Consider the following 18,501-nt stretch of genomic DNA (forward strand, 5'->3'; position numbering starts at 1 on the left):
ACACACACACACACACACACACACAGACTGAGTACACCATTAAACACCTCTAGTAAGTATGCTTACTTTATATGGGCTGAAAGCAAAACCTGGAGACCACAAGTCCCCCTTTGGCCCCACCTCTTCCTTTCAAATAAAATCAATTATGTTTCTTCTTGTCTGAGCCATGGAAAACTTAATACCAATATATACAGACTCAGTACTGTATCTTGAGAAACTGCCAGTAAGTTTGCAAGTCCTCTGAGATCTCCCCTCTTTTTATCTATAATTGATCCCCTACACCTTCATGCCATAATGAGGTTAAAGATTAAGAGTTTTTTAAAAAAAATATATTACATATAATACCAGCTACATAACATACACATCTTAATGGACTCCTAGTTCCCACAAAGTAACTCCAATATGGTGAATTACTGAAGTAAGTAATTAAGTAACACTTAATGGGAAGAAAAATAGAATCTGTTATTAAAACTGTATGTTATCTTTTATATACTTTGACTTATGTATGGAGAATTTTCCCTGCTTTATTTTTTACATAAGAAAATTAAAACTTACTGAATTTATATAAATAACGTATGTTACCGATCGTTTCCCAAAGCTTTTAAAATTAACTATAGGTCTGATCACCAGAATTAGTGGGACAGTCTCTTACACCTCACATTTCAGTGCTGAACGAGTCTAACTGTTAATTTTGAGGAGCCCATGATGGGTGGTGAGAGGGTCAAGCTAAACAGCCCACGCTCCTAGCAACAGCAAAATAGCATTTCTCGCTTACGGGTCACTGGTTCAAGTCTCACTCCAGTCAGCAGGACCCCAAAGCCATGACCATTTAGTTGCTCAGGGATCTGGTGAATTAAGTTGCTGTGAGAAGTCTGGTCACCATCCCAGCTGGACACCTAATCAGAATGAACAGATCATTCATAACTCACCCCTATTCCTTCCAGCTTCCTTCCCTTCCCCCATATTATCCTAGTTTTGGAGTCCTAACCAAGAGACCCCAAATGACTGGGCCTGGAGTCAGAAACCCTGCCCTCTGACTTCTAGAAATGTAGATTCCAGTACTATACCTACACACACACACACACACACACACACACTCTCCAGTATCTTATTCTACATCCATAATCTACACATGCACACAGTCATGAAGGAGTCTGGTCACCATCTATGGTCTCAGGAGGTAAATCACCTTCTCTGCTTATGCTATTAATCCAGTGCCTTTTGCTGATACCAAATTTACTTGTAATCTTTTTTTTGTCCTCCAATATGTGTACCACACTGCAGATAACCAACCAACCATCTGAATAGTATGAAAAAATAATATCCCAATTTATGATAAACATTACAATGTAGCTTTCATATTGTCCTAATGAAGAAAGCAAGCATCAAGATAAGAGTTCAATGATTTATCAGATTTTGTTTCTTTGCCACTGAAATATAATAGCAAACCAGCCTGGCTGTTAATGCAGGGACCCCGCATGTGCTCATCACCTCTTTGCCAGGTACAAAGGTGTCCTAACACCTCTGTTTTAATTCCATGATCCGGCCCATAATCCAGTGCTAAACAATAATTAGTATCGACTTGTTAAACAGTAGTTGAAGGCTTCCTTTAAGCACCGCAAATATTCTTTAAGTTCCACAGACGGAGAATCAAAGGAAGAAGGCGGCACAGTTGGGAGAAGAGAGAGGGAAGCAAGAAGGCATTTGCAAGGTTTTTAACTGTAAAGAAAGAATTATTCTCCTGCCTGGGGACTCTGCACACACTTGCATTGTTTCCAGACCGGCCCCAGCACTTTACTCCACCCCATGCCTACTCTTCAGCACCATTGTACACGGAAGCCCTCCCTTCCCTAATAGCTTGCACCCACCCCACATTCCTTTTTACCTTGGCAGACTGACCAAATGTTGGACAATTTTCTCCCCTCTTCTAATGCAGTTTAAACTCTCTGCTGCTAATGGCTCTTTTCATGCTATGCATCAAAGTTCATTTAAAATCAGCAATGAACGAAGACCTCTGGCATTGTGGATTTTCCATGGTTTCATTTATTGTGCAATTGTGTATCTGGATAAGCAAGGGAGGACACTGACCACATTTGCGGCGGAAGTGCTGAATGTGCCGATGTGGGCAGCAGAAACAACGGGCTACAAACTCGTGTGCTTGCCAGAGGGAGGAACGTGCACACTGCACCACAGGCCTGCAGACTTGCCTTCCACACTGCCCCCCCGCGCCGTGCACCTGGCTGTGTCTCCTCTTCCTGCTCCACCACGAAAGAAAGAAAAGCAGTAAGCATGAAAGGGGTCATAAATGTATTGGCTCATGGTATTTCCACTAGCTTCATTCCTTCTGACCCTGAGTGGAGTCAGGGGATCAGGATCCATATACCCTGCTCCTTGGCTTGGATGGCAGAACTTCTGTGACAAAAGGGATATAGAAATCCTTCTCATACAGATTGCACGTGCCAGATTTATATTCCCAAGCCAAATCAAACAGAGGTCCACTGACATATCCACCCAGTGTTTTTGAGCACCTTCTAACATGCTTTAGAGAAGAATAAAGATACAGCCCCTGCCTTCAAATTACCTTACAACCTGATCACGAAGAACAAACCATAGGTCAGGAAATCCAAGAGCAGTTCAAGAGGACAACTAAGTAAGAGCAAGGGGTGAAATCATAGGTGATTAGAAAGAAGACATGTTAAAGAGGGTGGACTTGGTTAGATCATGTTTCTGGAAGACAAGGGTGTGTGCTAGGTCTTAAGGAATGAGTATTATTTTTTTAATATTTTATTTTATTTTATTTTATTTTACTTATTCGACAGAGAGAGAGAGATCACAAGTAGGAAGAGCAGCAGGCAGAAAGAGAGGGGGAAGCGGGCTCCCTGCTGAGCAGAGAGCCTGATGTGGGGCTCGATCCCAGGATCCTGAGATCATGACCTGAGCTGAAGGCAGAGGCTTAACCCACTGAGCCACCCAGGCGCCCCAGGAATGAGTATTATTTTAAAAAGAAGAGGGGAGAAAGGGGAACATTCTAGGCACAGGAAGTAGTACAAAGACTCAAGAAGCCAGAATCAGCTCTCTGTCTTTATAATACATAACAAATAGGAGAGCACACTAGAAGACTTCAAATTTTATAAAACACATCCATGTTCCTTATCGTATTTGCTTTTCCCACTGACCCTGTAGCATACCCACAGCATAAAATAGCACTAGGTGATGGGAAACTGTCATTACAGTAATTTCTAAGAAAACTGACAAGGGCTACTCTGGGGAGTTAAGGGCATCAGATAGACAAGAGAAGTTTAAGATGAAAAGCATGTACTCACTGGAATGGTTGTGAGGGCAAGGAAGCAGGAGAATGCAAGACTCTGAGCAAATTTCTCCAGTGGGTGACAACGAGAGTGACACTACTCATGAACAGTAGAAAGTAGGAAGAGCAGCTTGGGAGGGTTACAAAAACGATGGTCTTGTTCCCTGTTCAGTTAAATTTGGGGGGACTGTGGAAAACCCAAATGGAAATGGCCCCCAGACAGTTTCATGTAGGCATCTAGTGCTCAAGGTCAGAGGCAGACCAGAAACACAGATTTAGGAGTCATCAGCATAAATGTGGGGTCACCGGGATCCCCCATGAGAGGGGAGATGGCCAAGCGTTAAACCCGGGCATTCCACTTAAGAAGCAGAAGAGGGAAGAGTGCTCATTTAATTAAGCCCCATTATGTATGGAAGGCCCTTGTCAAAACGTAAGAATAACGTGTGGAGGTTCATGGATCATAGATTGAAAATGAAATTGAAAAAGACTGGATCTTCGAGCTTCTTCAGTCCCGCCCCTTCATTTTTCCAAGTAGGAAACTGATAGTGGGATATAGCAGCTGCATCGTAATTTATTAATCCATTAACGTGTAATAATCTCCATGTTCTTGTGGAATTCTTTTATTAACTAACTAGGAAACACAGAGCATATAGCCTCAGGCAGGAACGCTGGAGCTATGCTTTTGTTGGCAGTAGCTGAATGGCAATGGGAAGGGAAGATCCAGATCATGGAATACTACGGGTAGGGCAGAGCAGAACCGGGATGTCCTCAGAGAAGGGGAAAATCCCAAGGCATTCAAAGGGTAGGATGAGACAGCAATGCCAGAGAAATGGTGGTGGAAAAAGGAAGAGAAGCATAGAGGAAAATATCCCAAAGATGCTTCCTCAGCATAACTGTGTGCCGTTGTGGGAAAAGCCCGAACGTAAGACCGAATGTGAAGCCTAGACAGTTTGTTTAACATATGCAGTCTGAGCCTTAGTCTTACTACCACTAGCTCTAACTTCCAGAGACAGTGTAAAGAGAACTGTTTTGAACTACAGCATTTCATATTTACACAGAGATGTTAAGAATGGAGTCTGTCCAACTCATGGAAGTTTATGAAGCTGAAAGGTCGTATTGAGCAATGCAAAGAGCCAGCATTTGGCATCAAGTATACTTAAGATTAGTTGGATAGCCCCAGGCAAGATTACTTCACTTTGTAGAACCTCAGGAACCTCACATATCAAATGGAAATAACCCACCAACCTCACTGGGTTCCTGATAAGATAAATAAGATAATGGATGAAGTTGCCCCATAAAAGGCAGGCTATCAATAAATACGAATTCCCTTCCCAGATACACTTCTTAATAAGATATTCAACACAAATACACACACACACACACACACACACATTCCATTCATATTTTTCCAATAAATTATTGCAGGATTCTAGATTTAAGAGAAAATTCACTAAAAAGAGAGAAAGAGCCTGCAATAGATCTTTGTGTCAGAACTTAAATGGAATGTAATTTGGTTGAAGCTATTTATGACATAAACAGGGGATTCCACTGGATGCCATTAGTAATTATGATGAAAGCAAACCAGGGAGACAAGTCAACCTAAAATAAATACATACATACACACATACTCACACATATATACATACACATACACAAAGACACTACCGAATCACCCTGAAGACGACGGCTTAAAGATTAAATTTCCAGACCAACCTCTTTTTATCTGGGTGCAATTTTTGCACCTGCAATTAGCTCCCTCAGCCTTCAATCTAAGAATCAGCTGGTTAATTGTGCATGTAAGTGGCTAATAGCTCCAACTGTGGGATGGTACAGGCCTAGAGGTCACACACTTTCTTCCTCCACACATTCAGTTGCTACACATTACAGACACACCTACACACACACATACACAAAGGAGTAAAAGGAAAAAAAAAGGAAGGAAGGATTTGTGATACTTTAAGAGAAATAGCATGACATAATTAAGCCACTATGTATTGAAAGAAATAGTAACCCTAAGAAATGTCATCCTTGTGGCTCAGCTCGAGTGTTCGACAATTATCCATGAATGTTTGGGGATCAAACTGGAGTTCACAATAAAAAAGGAGAGAATGATATAGAGAATCCCATCCAAACAGCCACTGGATTACTCTGGGATCTGGAAAGAGTGACCCTCGCATCTCAGAGACAACAAGGATGTCACAGATTCGGTTGGGGGCAGGCACACTGAGAGGAATAAAATGAGAGAAACAATGTTTTGCAGTCAAGTTTGGGCAATCTGCATATGGTAGAACTAGCTCTACACTCTACCTTTAAGTCAGTCTGATGCTCCGAAGGCCATCCACGGCCAGTCTATTATGCAAGCACTCACCAGTGTTGAGCTTATCACCCAGCTCCTCCTCCATCATGCCACTCTAGCCTTGCCTTTCCCATCCAACTCTGTGGCCCCTGGCTTTTGGCTGCCACTCAAGAATATCGAGGGCATTTTCTCCATCAGCTCATCCCACTTTGAAAACACTGACTACCTCTGGGTCATATGGCCCTCTGGGGACCCAACTCCCAATAAACAGGTCTTATCACTCATGATGGAAGACAAGGGCCAATGATTCCAGTTTAAGGCCACAGGAGTTACTTCCGAATGAAATACTGTCCAAGGCTTCAAGTTGCCTGGAAAAGTCTATCTGGTTGGGCGGCTGGAGACCTAGAGTCCAACAGACTCAGCAGGTTGTAATTAAAAGGTCAAGGAATTCTCTCACAATTACACTCAATTTCTCTGCTTGGCCCTGATTCAATACAATGGAGTATACACAGCCTCACCCAATACCATTCCCCTATGGAAGAAAGCACTGCTTTGGAGCTACCTAAGGGGGACAAGCCAAAGTGGGGTACTCCAATTTCTAATGACACTGGCGGCACTAAGAATGGAAAGAGGCTGCAACACTGATTAGTTACCTGATCTTGGGCAACTTACTTAACCTCTCTGAGGCTCAGTTTCCTCATCCATAAAATGGGAATGCTATTAATACCTGTTTCACATATTCAATTCATGTGAATAAATATTTATTAACCATCTATTATGTGTCACTGTGAAGATGAAAATAAAGGGGCTATGTGAAAGTGTTTTGCATATTTTTATATTTGTCATATATGTTTCATAAAATTTTGCTTTATTTTGGTGTTTAATGGGCCCAGGGCCAACTGCCACTGGACTAAGAAATTTCCAGAGATACTAGAGGAGAGTTCTAGGACAAAACTCCCAAGTGACAAGATCTGTAGAACTACTCAAGCCTGGTCAAATTCACGTGGCTGCTCTCCCACATCTTCTTTCTACAGTCTCTGTCTCCACTCTTCATGCTTTCCCCAGTCCCAGCCTTCTCCACTCTTCCTGATGACCCCAGCCTCCTCTGCAGTGTACCATTCTGGCTTGTTTGCCTTAAGCAACTCCAAAGAAATTCTTAATTCTCATCAAAATTCCTATGTTCTGGTCCCACTTTTTAGATCCTGTTTAGATCCTATTCAGCTTGCTAAATTCCAATGACACTAATTCTCACCTTGGTGTGCTGATGACTGATGAATGTCTATTCCCTTTCTCTGGGCCATTTGCATTTTAAATAGGGATTCTTGGAGAGTCCTTGCTTTGGGGAAAAAAACAAGTTGAAAGGTGACCATGCCAGCCAGAAACCCTTTTCCACTGCACAAATCACATCATACAAGTGGCTGCCAAATCTGTCCATGCACAAGGCTGCTCTGGTTCCCTTGAGATGTCACTAAGGGGCAGGGTGAAAAGAGGGAAGAATGCAGAGTCTGACGCCTCCACTACCTGGGAAGCACACACAGATGTCAGTTGTCAGAGGAGCCTGGGCCCATCAGGCTCCCCGCCCTGTGCAGACAGGCCTGGCTTGGGCCTGGGGAAGAAAGACTGCAGAGCCTGATTTTTCTCCCTTTAGTTCCTTGAATTCCACCCTCCTCCCCACAAGCCATCATTGTACCATCAGGGGTTTCTTGTTACAATTTAATTTTTCTCAGTTGCGCACTGGGGTTCTAATCTGCATCACACCAGCAGTGAGAACATTTTTAAGAATCATTTCCCAAGACACTTTTAATATGTTTCCAGTAAATTGTACCTCCACCTGTCCAGCTGGCTGGGTCATTTAACAGTGACACACCCACTGAGTCCTGAGGGCCCCTGGAGGTTTACTTTGGTGCTTTCCTAACAGAAAACCTGCTCTTGATGAGGGGATAAAGCTTTTCTAATGCGTAAAGGCTACAGGGAATGCGATGGGGACTGCCCACCAGAGGGGAACGGACCTTTAAGTTTCCTTATGGGAAAGCCTATACATGGGATTAGACAAAGGGGTTTTGAAGATCCGCACTGAAATTATACCAGCTTTGGGGAAGGTGCATTCAAAAAGAAAAAGAAAAAAAAAAAAAAAGCCGGTGATTATTGAGAACCTAAAACAGACGGTATAGTTTATCAAGTATTTTTAGCCAATTTCAGTGCTGCTTTCAGTGACTTAAAAGCACACTGCCAGACGTAAACAAAGTTCCCACAGGACAGGAGCCAGTGAGCAATCGCCCCTGAATCTGCAAAGTCAGAAGGAAAATATAATTAATCACAACTCACTCCTAGCTGACTAGTTGAAATAATACCAATGAGAAAAAGTAAAAGTTAATAGGAGAATTGGGGGGGGGGGGTTGGGGGAGGGGCAGGGAGGGACTGTTCCCTCCTTCCCTTTCAAGAGCTTGAGCTTGTGCCATTTGGATCCAAGCCGGTGAAATAAACAAGAGTTTTGTTTTTCTGGGTTTTCGTTTTCATTTTTCATAATCCAGTTTATTTGACCTTTATTTTTCTGATAACAGAGGGAAAGAGGGAGTGTGGCTGAGAGACGTTCCTCAAAAGTACAGTTGCTGAGACCCGTGGGAGGGCGGCCAGGCACCAACCAGCGTGGCAGCCCCTCCCATCAGTCTCTCCCCGCAGTTGCTGTTGTTCTTTCCTCTGAACGTCTTTCCTTCAGAAACTGGAGGAGAAAATATATGAAGCAATGGGTGATCTGCTCTCAATTTCTAGTGGGAAAGCTGCTGGCTGGGACAAGTTTCTTTTCGTTTCCTTGGAAAGACAGAATTCTTTTTGGTTCCACAAATCACAGACAGGTCCTTCTGAGGGGAGCAGTGGGCTCCTCTCTCAGCAAACTCATCATCCGTGCCTCACCCAGAGCTTTGAGGTCCCCACACGACAGGCCAAATGGCAGTGGGCACCCTTTCCAGAAGGGCCCCAGAGGTCCTTATTCACTAACAAAGCAAGGAGAAGGAAGTGGGGAGTTATACCCAGCGACACCTCACCTGCAGCTGTCACTCCCACCTCATCCGTTCCTGAAAGTTCTGGAAGGCTGGCATCTTTGCTGCAGCTATTCATCAATGCCATTTAAGTGAATTTAGAACAATAATTTTATTAAAATGTTTTAGATGCCATATCTCCAATCCATAAAATTTATTGTACCTTTATGCAGAATTATACTGGAGTTGAAACGTATAAATCAATTTATAAGGTCTAATGACACACAAACGCTTAAAAACTAAAGGCAATGTAGTAAATTCAAATTACCATTACAAATGTAAGCTTTGTAGTCAGTGTGTGACCCGCTAAGGATTATATTTAACTCCCCTGAGAGTGGTTTATCATAAAACTTTATACTTTTATTACAGTGAATTATTAAGTCCTCCATGACATGAGTCATTCCTCGCACTGACTATGGCTTTTTTAATGACACTATAATAGACATCTTGCTAATAGCAGGAGGATTGCTACCTCTGCGGTAAGGAGAAGCGGTGGGAGGAGGAGGGAAAGGAAAAGACAATACAGGACACATGCACGGAAAAGCGTGTTTCCCAAGGGACTTGCATTAACAATCCTACAGAGAAATGCTGGGAGCCTCAAAACTCAGACCCCTCCATGTTCTGTCCTGGATAAAACAATACCTTATTGCCTAAAAAGAAATTCAACTGAAAAGTCACACATGGAGAAAGGAAAACAATTTGTATTTTCCTAAGCAATTTTAGTTTTCCATTAAAACTTTAAAATCCTCTCCCTGCTGCTCTGCCAGAGATATGTTCCCTTTTGTTCTGATAAGCTTTTCACTAATAACAGATCTCTGTGATCACATAATGTACAGTGACCCACTGCTCATAAACATGACTTTCCTGCATTGCCCTCCTCCTCTCTATATTGTGTCCACACCAGGGCCCCCCAGCATGAGACTCTTTCCAGAGGCCATTTGAGCCCACAGATCATCAAGTGTGCAACCAAAGTCAAGGAATGGGTTTTAGATGAAACCCTGACTCCAACCAAAGCCAAGGAAGGGTTTTAGATGAAACCTTCTTGCACTGTACCTACAGGCTGCAGAAAAGCAGTCCCGGTTAGTTAGATATTATATTATGTACTCCTTCTAAAGACTTGCTGAGGCCCAGGATGCTGGTATCACACAACTGTTCACACACAGTGTCATTTCCACATTCAGGACAGCAGAATTTAGGAATCCTAAGCTCCCATCAGGACAGCAGAGCCACTTCACATAAAAGATGTGTCTGTATTGCCACTGATGAACAGACTCGCGTTAGCTATAAGACAGATGCATTTGCAAAGAGGAGAAGTGAAAATGGACGCGTGGCCAAGATTTCTATGTATCTAGATGCAAGAGTGATTTCCTTGTAGGAATTTCCCATGTATTCTGTTTTGTTTTGCTTTGAAAATACTCTCTGGTGATTGTTTCTGTGTTCTCATCCCTGGGGTTGCTTGGTCTTATCTGAAGCCATGATACAATGACTGTGAACCTCCACTTCCAACCCAGTGGCTTGCCAACCGCCCACAGGCATTTACGGCTGATACGTGCTCCGCCTGCCCATCAATGCAAACCTCAAAGACCCAAAACATATTTATTCTCACTCATACATTCTGAACCATTTAGACGCAGAGGTTTTGTTGATATGACTTAACCACTGTGCTGGTGACTAAAGAGGCTGGGCAGTTTAGTCAACTGATAACACATTTTTCATAAACTGACTCACTGATTGACTAATTATGGGAATTCCATTCAGTGCTCTATAATTTTATAGGTGCAGGCAAATGGAAACTACAGAAAATCTTTCTCTTTCTGTCTCTGTCTTTCCAACTCTGTCTTTCACACAATACACACCCACAAAAAACTTTATATGAATCTGTTTTGAAAAGTTTCACTAGAGAGTTCAACAAAGCTTAACAAAGTTCAACAGGAATTTCCATAAACTGTCCCAAATCTTTAAGCTATAAACATTTTCTTCCAAAATGCTATAATTTTTCCCCAAGGCCAGCCACTCTGTCTCCTTCTCAGATATTACTCCATGAGTACAATAAACTCACAGAACTCAATTTAATTTAGTAAGTATTTATGGTGTGTGCCTGTTGCATGCTGAGGACCCAAGGTTGAACTTCATAAGCACAGTGCCTTGTCTTCAGGAAGGTGACTGTCTAGACTCTGGAGCAGGAGTTCACAAACTACAACGCATAGGGCAAATCTGGCCCACCACCTGTTTGGTTAATAAAGTTTTATTAGAACACAGCCACACCCATCTGTGGCTGTTTTGGCAATGCAATAACAGAGTTGATTAATTGTGACAGAATTACATGGCCTGCAAAACTTGAAATACTTACTGTCTGGCTCTTCACACAAAATATTTGTTGACCCCTGGTCTAGAGCAGTGGTTCCCAGCCCTAGCTGCAATTTAAAAATCATCTGGGAAGTCTTTCAAAAGTGCAATCAGTGCCTAGACTATCCCAGACTAATTAAGTCAGAATCTCTGGAGTGTAGGGCCCTGGCATCTCTGATTCTGCAAATGCCGCCCCCCAGCAAGGTGATTCTGATGCGGAGCCAGAGTTGAGAAGCACTGGTAGATCAAAAAGACTTCAAAGAAGTAATTATAAAGGCAATCGTGAATGTTAACAGGAAGTAAGGCACTTTCAAAGTGAGCTGTTGAGTAACCAAACATTCTAAGCTTCTCCAGGAAGAGAGAACAGTGCTCTCTGCTACCCCCAGATATTCTGCCTCAGTGGCACAGATGCCTGTGCCAAAGTGAGTTGACTCTAAGACAATCTAATCCAGGGAGACAAGCACAATCACAATTTTCTCAAAGAGAAGATAATCAAATTATTTGTAAATCCACTTCTTCTCCACCCAGTAGCTAAACATATGATGACCTGAGTGAGTTTTAATATTATTTCAGGAGCCAGAACAAGTAAACCAACCTCATCCACCTGTAGAAAGGACCCATTTAATTCAACACCCAAAATTATTCATCAACAGCCACCTAACTTGAGGGACTCTGAAGGGCCTCAGTACTATTAAAATATCTATAGATGGGTATCTCTGTCAGCTCTGGGATGGGGACAGGGGACCACTCTAGCAGCCTTAACTTAGGCTGATTTCCCTCGGGCATTAAGCATGTTGTCCAGGTGGTTATGGAAAGAGTTGAGCAGCTACATAAACATGCTAACACTCTGCTAACAACTCCTGCAAATCAGCCTCGTATGGAACAAATTCAGAGCTCCCAATGAACCTAAGAGGCCTCAGAGACCTAGGGAAAAACCTCAAATCCAGGCCATCTAAATGGGCTAACTTACTTTTAATAAAACAACTATTTATCAGTCACTAACTGTGGGCCTAGAACTGCCTAGTGACATACATTTCAAAGTATTCACAATTGCAAACACACACACACACACACAAACACACACACACATGGTCATCCAAGAAAGGCTTACATAACAAAAAAGACTGTATGATTACATTCCAAAGGGTACAACTCAGAGCAGCAATCCTTTTCTGTCTAGAAGCTGAAGTTATAGGACATTCCTTGGAGGAAGTGGCCTTGAAAACAGAGCCAAAGTTCCATATACCCACAGGGAGGGGGCTTCATAATGAACTGATAACTATAAAGGGAAGAATATAGGAATTTGTAGTTAAGTTTAAGGGAGGAAAAATTGTTTCTCCCACCCTCTCAGAGTCCCTGGGTGGGTATGAAAATTAAACTCACAAAAACAGATTAAAAGAGAAAAGCTCATTAAATTAATAGAGGTTTTATGTGACAGAAGAGCCTTCATAACTAACTGAAGACCTGAAAAAGCAGTTAAGCCTGAGTTTTTACACTAGGTCTGGTAAAGAGTGAAAAGTCATGGAAAAAATATGATAGGACAAAAAAGTGTGAGTTAAGGGTAGTAAACGAAGGAAAATTTAGCAAGTCATGTTTGTTTGGATCCCTTTTGATGTCCCTACACATAAGGATGTAAGGTATAAAGGATATCTGCTTCAAATATAAGGATGCTCCTTTCCTCTGGGTATAGGGAGGGCACCTGTCACATGATGGTCTTTTGATCTGCTTCAGGATAGAAGGGGAAGGTCAGAGAGTCTGTTATGCACCTGCCATTTCTCCAGTTCCTTCAGCTTTAAGTCCTCAATATTCCAAGGCCCCCTATTCTGGGATAGCATATTGTGAACCACATTACAAGCCCTAGCCAAACAGTAGTTGGAACCTGGGGAAAGAAGACATTGATGGACTAAGGAAAATTCCACGAGGAGAAATAGGAAGATGGGCGATTGTTAAGAAGAGTCTTAAACCAGACCAAGGAATAATTTCGCTTTCTTTAACGTTCAACACCTTCTCTAGCAAGGTCCCTGGGAGCTCAGAAGAGTCTTGGATGATCTGGAGTCCACCCTAGAAAGATTCTCCAATTTCATACTGTGCAAGGCACTTTTATATCTGTTATCTCACAGTGCTTTGCCAACAACTCCATGAATTTAAAATTATTAGTTATCTCCATTTTGAAGAATAGGTAACCGGAACTGACTTTCTATGAGGTTCAGTAATTTTCCCAAGGTAATAAACATAGCAAGTAGTCAAGCTGGAATCTTAATCCAGTTCTGAAGGTTCAAGGTCAATGTTCTTTTTACTATATGACCGTGTTGGGAGATGAAATGAAGACCAGCTTTCTGATCATAAAAAATGCCAGCATGAGCCAGGTTCTTTCTCAGAGCTTCCCCAGCCCTCAGGCCTCAGCTCTAAATAACAATGCCATCTAATCATTAGAATTTCAAAGACAAAAGCCATAGCATCTCTTTATGATCACTGTGATAAATTAGGTCTCCTACCCTTTATATACACACTCAAGGACTGGAAGATGTGAAGGGAAATAAATGAAAAATCTGTATATTATGCCCCAGGTAAATTTGAGTTTGTTTTGCACATTCAATTCTTATTTAGTACCTTGGCCTTTTGCAAAGGCTTGAAGGAAGAAAAGTAGTAAGGAAAGGCAGAGAAAGAAACTGGAAAACTAAAGTGGGAAAAGGAGAACCTCTTTTTTGTTTACTAGCTGGTCGTGTTCCAATGTAAAGGACTGTGTAGCAGGTCCAGATGGGTCAAAATGGATTTCTTAGACAAGGTCTTTTTTTTTTTTTTTTTAAGACTTTATTTATTTATCTGAGACAGAAAGAGAGGGAGGTGGGGAAGCACAAGTAGAGGAGGAGCAGAGGGAAAGGGAGAAGCAGGCTCCCCTCTGAGCAGGGAGCCTAATGCGGGGCTTCATCCTAAAACCTAGAGACCATGACCTAAGCCTGAAGGCAGACGCTTAACCAACTGGGCCACCCAGGTGCCTCTCTTAGACAGGGTCTTGACCAGAAGCTTGAAGCAAGAAATTTTCTCTTCCTACTCATGAAACTTTCTGGCTCTGAAAACTCGAACCCCCAACAGCAAAGCTCACTCATACATATCCATCAAGGGTTCCAAATCACAGGGAAGGAGGATCATCTGTGGTTGGGGGAGGAGGGTGTGTGGAATCTGGATTGTAGCTGCATCCAAGCCAGCTGAAAAGGGTCTACTGCCTTTCAAAGTTAAAAGACAGGTGTCCTGGGACACCTGGGTGGCTAAGTCGGTTAAGCAGCTGCCTTCGGCTCAGGTCATGATCCCAGGGTCCTAGGATCGAGTCCCACATCAGGCTTCTTGCTCAGCAGAGAGCCTGCTTCTCCCTCTGCCTCTCCCTGCCACTCTGCCTGCTTGTGCATGCTCTCTCTCTCCGACAAATAAATAAATAAAATCTTGAAAAAAAAAAAAGGACAGGTGTCCTGCCTGATGTTTTAAGTTCGGAAATGAAGTGAGAACGAGGAGTCACCGAGAAGAGCAGTCTAATTATAGACATCCAAACCCACCAATCTTTCAAGGGGCAGTAAAAATGTCACTTCCTCCAGAGACAACCTTCCCTTCCTCATCATTACTCCTGCCACTTACTTCTAACCTGAGCTCACACACAAGGGTGTCACAGACTTGTGCCATAGCAGCACAGATGTAGGAAGGCAGGGCTGGCATGTAGACTCTTTTTTTTTTTTTTTTCTCCCTAGGATTCGACACAAGGGGTCATTAAACTGGGCCACAGGCCCACTGTCTGTTTGTATGTTCCACGACCTAAGAATGTTGTTTACACTTTTAAATGGTTGGAAAGAATCAAAAGAAGAATAATGTTTTGTGACCTATTAAAATGACATGAAATTCAAATTTCAGTGTCCATAAATAAATTGTCTACAGCTGCTTTCACAGTCCCAACAAGTTGAGTCTTTGTGACAGAGACTGTAAGGCCCCCCAAGCCTAAAATATTTACTAGCTAGTCTCACAGAAAAAGTTTGCTGATCGCTCGTCTATACCACAGTGAGAACTCAGCAAATGCGTGGTGTGAGGGAAAGAATGAAGTGTGAGGCAAGGAGGAAGGGAGGGAGGAAGGAAGAAAGCAAGCATGGGAGAGAGGGGCTAGGAAGGAGGGAGGAAAAAACAAACGAAAGAACGGGAAGTAAGAATAAAGAAAGTAAGTCAAATCAAGTCAAGTTTAAGGATTCTGAAAGGGAACAGAGGTCAGTCATTTGGGTTTTCATACACCACTGGGAGTGAGAATAGCCATTTATGTTCATAGATATGGAGGCTCTGCCTGTGAGCAATGATACCACAGCAGTGGCAAAGGAGAAGGAATACCAAGAGGGCAGTGGGGGGACCCATCAGGAGCAGCCTGGAGCCAAGAGCCCAGAACAGAAAGACAGCGTAAAAAGCTAGATTTCCCAAGCTCTGGCCACTGCTGAAACTTCAGCCTTTTCCCCATTCTTTTCACCCTCCACCCCTTCCTCACCTGTGCCTGTGGAGGGAGAGTGTCTCCCAGCTCCCCATCTACTTGACTTCCCAAGCTTGCCACCATGCCTTCTGCTCTTGCCGTCTCTACTGCCTCTCAGCAAGCTCTCCATCCACCTGTGTCACTGAAACCTTCAAATTCTAGTAGGAGACTTCTAGACTCTTAGACAACCCACCCATCCTGTCTACTCTTTTGCCTTTGGGTTTACTCAGCAAGTTCCCGGCAGCATCTCCTCAAGATATTACACTGAACACCGTGACAGTGAAAACTTGAAAGTGAAATGCCTTTGTGTGTCCGTGTTCTCACAAGGGACGTCCCCAGGGAAGGCATCCTCTTACCTCTACAGTCTTGGTAGCTGTCCCGTCCCCTCTTCTGTTTCTAATTTAGTTTGATTTCTTTCTGTTTACAAATCAGTCCTCCCAGAGAGGCTATGTTGTTAATGTCTTCAGATTATCTGCATTTGACTTTGGTGCTCTTCTCTACTGTATGTTTTCCATTCTGTTATTTCTATGGCTATCTTTGTTATTTCTTTCCTCTGATTTTTGAGGAGTTTATGCTTTTCTGTCTTCTGAAACAGGATGCTTTGTTCATTAATTTTGAGCTTTTCTTATCTTTTGGTACAAATATTTAAGTCTATAAACTTCTCTCCAGGTACTTAATTAGCTATACCCCACAGTTGGGATAGATAAACTATTATTGTCATGCAATTCTAAATAATTTGTGATTTCTCCTTTCACACATGACTTACTTGGATGCATGCTTCTTAATTTCCAAACATATGGCTTTTTTCTAGCTTAATGTTATTGTTTTATAATATAATTGCATTGTGTTCAGAGAATGTGGTCTATATAGTAATGACACATTGAGACTAGCCAAGACCTGCTGTGGGGCTCAATAAATGGTGGTTGATCACACACATGTCATGTGTCCTTGAAACAAAGTGTGTTCTGCAGTTGCTGGCTGCAGTGGTCCACATATATATCCATTTAAAAAAAACTTGTTAGCTGAGTTGTTCAAGTCCTCTATAGCCTTATAATATTTCCTCACCCTGTTTTATCAGTTACTAAGAGAAGTATGGTAAAATCCCAAATGCTATGGGAGATTTGTCTATTTTACCTAATAGTTCTATTTTTATTGCATAAATTGCAAAGACAGGATACATTTTTGAATTGTAATGTCTTCTTAGCAACTTGAATTCTTATCATTATGTGATGACTCTCTTTATCTCTATAAATATTTTTATCTGAAATTAACATAGTGATCTCAGATTTATTTTCATTAGAATTTGCATTGGTTATCTTTTTCTACCCTTTGTCTTTCGATCTTCCTGTGTGCTTATATTTTAAGTATACCTTTTATAAATAGCATTTAGCTTAATTTTTAAATCAGTCTTAAGCTTTTGATTTCTGATTGGAAAGTTCAGCTTACTTACATTTATAATGATTACTGTTATATTTAGATTTATTTCTACCATTTTATGGTGTATTTCTATTTCCCTGTTATTTTCTAGATCTCTTTTAAAATTGTCTTCTATTCCATTTTTTTAGACTAAGTCTCTTTTCCCACTCTATTTCCTCCATTTGTTTGAAAGCTATATGCTATATGCTCTATATTTCTTTTTCTGTGATTACTCTAGCAATTTTAACATACAGATATAAATTATCAAAATCCAAAGCTGATTTTTTAGAAGATTTTATTTATTTATTTGAGAGAGAGACAGAGTGCATGAGTAGGGGGGAGGGGCAAAAGGAGAGGGAAAAGCAGACTCCCCACTGAGCAAGGAGCCCAACACAGAGCTCAATTCTAGGACCTAGAGATCATGACCTGAACTGAAGGCAGACCTTTAACTGACTGAGCCACCCAGGTGCCCCAAAGCTGGTTACTAGTATTGTCTCCTTCCCAAGAATCACAAGAACCCAGAACATTTTTGCTTGATTCCCCAATCCAATTCTTCATTATTTTGGTTATACTCTGTTTATCCCACTCCAAAACCAGCAGGTATTATTTTCATACAATCAGTGTTTGCTTAGTGTACCCACCTACATACAGCTCTCTTTGTTTACGATTCTTTCCTTCACCACAGACCTTCCACCTAGGATAATTTTCCTTTTACCTGAAGTTTATCTTTTAGGACAGCTTTTAATGAGGCTATCTGTCATTTAGTTATATTTGTCAGAAATGTTCTTATTTAGGCTTTATTCTTCAAGATTTTTCTCCACATACAATTCAGCATCAAGAGTTATTTTCTTTCAGCACACAGACTATACTTTTCCACTATATTCTATTGTTGCTATTGAAAAGTCTAAATACTATCTCTTGTAAATAATGTCTCATTTCTCTCTGCTATTTTTAAGACCTTTTCTTTGTCTTTGTGGTTTTGTAATTTTTTTTTATCTCAGAGTGGATTTATTTTTTTATCCTCCTTGACATTTGTTAGGCTGTCTGGTTCTAAGAATTTGTACTACATAATTCAGAGAAACTCTCAGTAATTATCCCCTTCATATGTTGGCTCTTTTCCATTCTTCCTATAATAACTATCTAGATCTCTGATCAGATATATGTTAGATCCTCTAATTCCATCTTGCATCTCTCTTAACCCCTCATTCCCACATCCTTGTCTCCTAGGTCTGCATCCTTAGTCTCCAAATTATTATTGCTGCCTCTTCCAGTTTACTAAGTCTCCATTTAGCTCTGTCTACTTTGCTTTTCAAACTATCCAGTGAGTTTTAAATTTCAATTATTAAATTTGTCTTCTCTGGAAATTCAATTTGACTCTTTATTTGAATCATTTTGGTCATTCTTTACAGTTTCTTGCCTTTCTCACATTTTCGGGCTTCCCTTTTATTTCTTTAAATATATTGAGCCTTGTTAATTTAAATTATGTACCTGATAATTACAACAACTGAATAATTACAACAACTGACTTTGCCTTCAGTTATTTCCATCAGCGTTTATTCATGGCACCTTGCTTCCTTGCATGTTTTATGGTTTTTGACTGGGCTGTTTA

At 41.5% G+C, this 18,501-nt stretch overlaps 1 long non-coding RNA gene across 1 annotated transcript in view; it reads right to left on the bottom strand.

Annotated features, from left to right (window-relative positions):
• LOC308349666 overlaps nt 1-18,501 on the bottom strand; it is a 408,787-nt gene that overhangs the window by 85,442 nt on the left and 304,844 nt on the right. The window lies entirely within an intron of this gene.

The sequence above is a fragment of the Martes martes genome (assembly GCF_963455335.1).
Source record: "Martes martes genome assembly, chromosome: 9".
NCBI classification, from domain to species: domain Eukaryota; kingdom Metazoa; phylum Chordata; class Mammalia; order Carnivora; family Mustelidae; genus Martes; species Martes martes.